Genomic DNA, 4,473 nt, shown 5'->3' on the forward strand with positions numbered 1-4,473 from the left:
GCAACAGCTATTAACCATATATAATAATCCTTTCTAATATGGTTCAATTTACAGATTCCTTAATCCCACTGAAAACTTGGCTAAAAAGAGCCACATCATCTGTCTTAAACCACTATCTTATATGTGATCAGCAATAGGCAATTCTAAGCTCTGGGCAAAATAAATTCTAGACTCTTGACTTCCCTTTCAGGTTTTTTTAACTCCCCACACACAAACTCACGTTCCCAAAACACTACTTACTGAAAGAACAGAAACCTGCAAGTACCTGAAATGTATTTTCAGTAGGGCTTGCAGATACATAAATGCAAACTACGTTATAAATTCAAGTTCTTGGCCACAATTTCAAGTGTATTTTGAAGTAGCTCTTCTGCTAAAAGGGCTACTGCTCTCCAGTTACTTCCGTCCTCCCTGAAAAAACAGCCAAACATTGCACTGTTACTTGGGGAACAGAACAGAAGAAGGAATATGAATGAAAAGTAAAAAAAATCCTGACCCTTCTCTCATACCTCTCCAAGAAATAGCTGTTGATAGTAATTCATATTTATATTCCTCCTGTTGAACAAAGAAATCTACAATAAAAAACTGTTTCTCCCTGTATGCAGACCTACAGCAAATGTTTCAGAAAATATCCTCGTACGGGTACTACAGCTCATGAAATGGCAACAGCCTATATTTCTGAGCAGAAAGTATTTGTTTACACCAGAAAGCAGCCTGCAAAAAACCTGACCACTGCATTTTGGAAATACTCCTAAGTATCCTGAGCGCTTCCCAAGGCAAAACATTCACAAACTCCTTATGAAGTGACAATACCCATGTTTTACAAGACCCTTTGTAAAATAATGGAGATGGTCATAATAAATGAAATACAAGAAAATTGTTAATAAAACAATCCTTCAGCATGGACAGCTAGCATGAACATTTATAAAATATCGACCGTTATTCTTATCTTTTGGGTTTTTAAAACTGGATGGTGACCGCCAGTGTTTGGAATAAGCAAAAAAAATCTTTTCTTGGATAAAGCTAGAAGCAAATTATGCTTGAAATATGGATCAGTTCTTTAAGTGTGAGGGAAAAAACTTCCCTCCTCCAGGCACAAACACTACGTCCAAAGTAACTTTACACAAGGCATTAGAGATGTGGATCAAGATCTTGTGGATCAAGTCTGCATGAGTGGTAAAAGTATGAGCAACAGTTTTTCTTCAAGGGGGAAGAATGAAATGCTTGTGCCCAGAGAACTTGCATAGTTAATTCAAGGAAAGTTGACCAAGTAGTGAGGCTATGTACAGACATAAGGTTATATATTTTAGTATTACATCCCCCTTTAACAATAAGAAGGGGGATTGTCGTCATTAATATGAGTAGCATTGTCATTTTCAATAGGTGATTGAGGATGAGGCAAAACAGTTAACCTTTTTGCTCATCTTGAGTGAGTTGAGGATATGACTCACACATACTCCTGGATTTCATTCATATGTTATGAATTTATATTCATATTATGAATGGTCTCTACATTTTGCTGCTTTGTGCTGCAGTGAGCCAAGTTGCAAGCTTGGATCTTTTCAATACCTTTTTCTGGGAAATCTAGCTCATGAACAGTTCTTGATCTACTTGTAATGGTGGCAGAAATTACAAGGTACTTGACCAAGAACCCTGTAATAGATATGACGAAGGCGTATAACAACTTTTGAAAAATACTAATACCCTGTAAATACAGATATATATGTTCTGTTCAGTTCTATGAAGTAAAAACTTCTGTAACAAAATGCAGAGTGCCAAATTCCTTACAAATAGAATTCCTTACTCTTATCACTGAACTCTCCCCATCCTCTTGATACAATCCTACTGTTTTCCTACAACTTCCACAAATCTAACTTTCATCCTCTTTGCCCTAGAGATGGCAGGTGTTAGATTCACTTGGGAGACTGCACACCTGCTCCCAGATGTTGTCTCTAAATCCATAGTCCAATCAAGAAAAGAAATAGGCAGCAAGTCCTTCCCAAGCCTGTTAGGTCACAAAAAGCATCTCTGAAATTGCAGATACTCTAGGAGGTGTCCAGAGTGTATGATCCATTGAAAGAGTAAGTAAGTTAATTTCCACAACAACCTCCCACCTCCCTCCAAATACTCTTCCCCATTCTTTTGGAAGTCAACTGCAATCCAGACTCTCTTACAACACACTAAGGCTGCAGAAGGGCTACGTGATGTTAGAAATGTTAAATGAAAAGCCTTTTTTTTTTTCTTATCTAAAGAAAAAAAAGAGGAAAAAGAAAAAAAAAAAGTGGGCTGATCCAATCCAGGAAGAGGTAACATGAGACCAGAGCAAGGCAAGCACACCAATGGGCCAGAGCATGGACCCAGAGCATTTTGTACCTTAACTAACTCCACTCAAATAAAACAGAAGCAGCAACACTTCATTCCAGTAGCGCCCATGTGGTGAAGAGGCACTCAGTCTACCAAAACCAAACTGACATGTCAAAGAATTTACTGACAGCAACAGACTCTTTCACAATAAGAAACCCTACTAATGCATCCCTTTAAATACTTCCAGTCTACTAATTCTACTCATATACTTGGTCTTTAGGCACAACAGAACCAGCAATTAATCCACAACTTCTTTAAAATTAACAGCATCTTAAATTACAGAGAATCACCATCTTCCTGCTAAATTTCAGGCTCTAAAAGGTAGTAAAGTCTTGAAACAGGCAATGAAGAGTTCATACTACCCTCTATAAAACTGAATTGTAAGGCTTTTCTGTAGTCATATACAGGAACAAGTTAGTGTAGTATTTAAATCACTGGGCAAATTTACTATTAAAAGATTACTATGCCAATATCAGGGAAGCACTGGTCAGCTCAACTGAACTGCAGTAAAAAAATGCATCAGATTTTCTAATGCAGCATCAGACAAACCGTAACGGGAGTCATGTGACTATTTTCCTGGAAAGAACACAGCACTACTACATGGGTGATTAAAAATCCCATGTTTAAGAATCTAACCCTCATTAAGTTTACCAGAGAATCCAAATGGAAGAGTCAAAGATGAAGTGGCCAGAAAGATTAAAAACCAAAACAACAAACAGAAAATAAAACTAAACAACAAAAAGCCCCAGCTATATACTAAAAAGCTGTTAACAGAACTTTTCCACTCCTATGTATTCAAGCAGTCCTAGCTTTACTGAAAGTTATTCACATTAGGGAGGGGAAAAAGGGGAAAAGTCAAATTACTCAACACATGACATGCCTTCAGAAGAGACTTCAGTGAATATACCATTTGGACAGAACTGATGTGGTTATGCTTGGCATGATGTGCTGTGGTATGGAATACCCCTTTGGCTAGCTTGGGTCAGGTTGTCCTGCCCCTGCTCCCTCCCAGCTTCCTATGGCTCTCCTCACTGGCAGAGCATGAGACTGAAAAAGTCCTTAATTGGAGCGAACCTTACTTAACAAGAACTAAAAACATCAGTGTTATCAGCACTGTTCTCAGGTTAAAGCTGAAAACATGGCACTGCAGCAGCTACTAAGGAGGAGAAAAATAACTCTTGCAGCTGAATCCAGGACAAGAACAAATGGACAAATAATTTAAATTAGTGCACTAGAATTTTCACATGAATTAAATCAATTAGGCCACAGACTACAATCCAAGAATTTAATGGAGAATAGGTTAAAAAAGTAGTAAGATCAATTTTTGTTTTAAAAAAAGATTGGGTAGCAATGTGGCGCTCTGTGAACTTCTGTGCTCACTGCTCTGAAATCCTGATACCAAAGCTTGTGCATTTCATTAAATGCCAACCTACAAGACAACTGCTGTAGACTGAAAAAGAAAAAAAAAAAAAAAAAGGGATGTGTGCACTCAGGTCTATTTCTATTCAGGCACTAGAACAAAGTAATAAATCAAAGGCTGCAGCAGGCAATAAACCCCCTTAGAAAAAGTTTTATGTTGCTCATAGTTGTAAAAATCAGAAGGGGTTTTAAGATAAACGTTAACTTTCACTTCCTATCTTCCAAGCTATGAAAGGTGACCATATACAAATTTCATAAACAGCAAATGAGTCAGTCTTCTGGGTAGATTGTGATGGTGGAAAAGGTTCTTGGACAGTACAAGGCACGTGACTGCAGAGTTTTAACTTTAAAATTAAAATGCAAGTCCATTCAAGCACCTCATGCCAACATCTCTTCACCTATTTATTCAACCTGTTCAAATTTCATGTACTCATATTCCCATACATTTGTTTGCACCCCACACAGAAGACAGTGAAATGTGTGGAGTCAATGAAAGCACTACAGTTCAGTTTGTGTGCTCTCCAGCTGTCCATTTAACTCCACTACTTATTCATAGGCAAGTGTAAGCCTGCTTATGTATATACAGATTTTTCTCTTTGTAGTTCAATGAAAGACAAAGGACAACCAAGTACATTTTTTCTTTTTTTTTTTTTTTTTTAATAAAGATAAAATTACAAAAAAGGTAAAATCAGC

This window comes from Pezoporus wallicus, unplaced genomic scaffold (genome assembly GCF_028554395.1).
Source record: "Pezoporus wallicus isolate ANWC-B61680 ecotype Strahan unplaced genomic scaffold, APGP_CSIRO_Pwel_v1 contig_7505, whole genome shotgun sequence".
Classification (NCBI taxonomy): Eukaryota; Metazoa; Chordata; class Aves; order Psittaciformes; family Psittacidae; genus Pezoporus; species Pezoporus wallicus.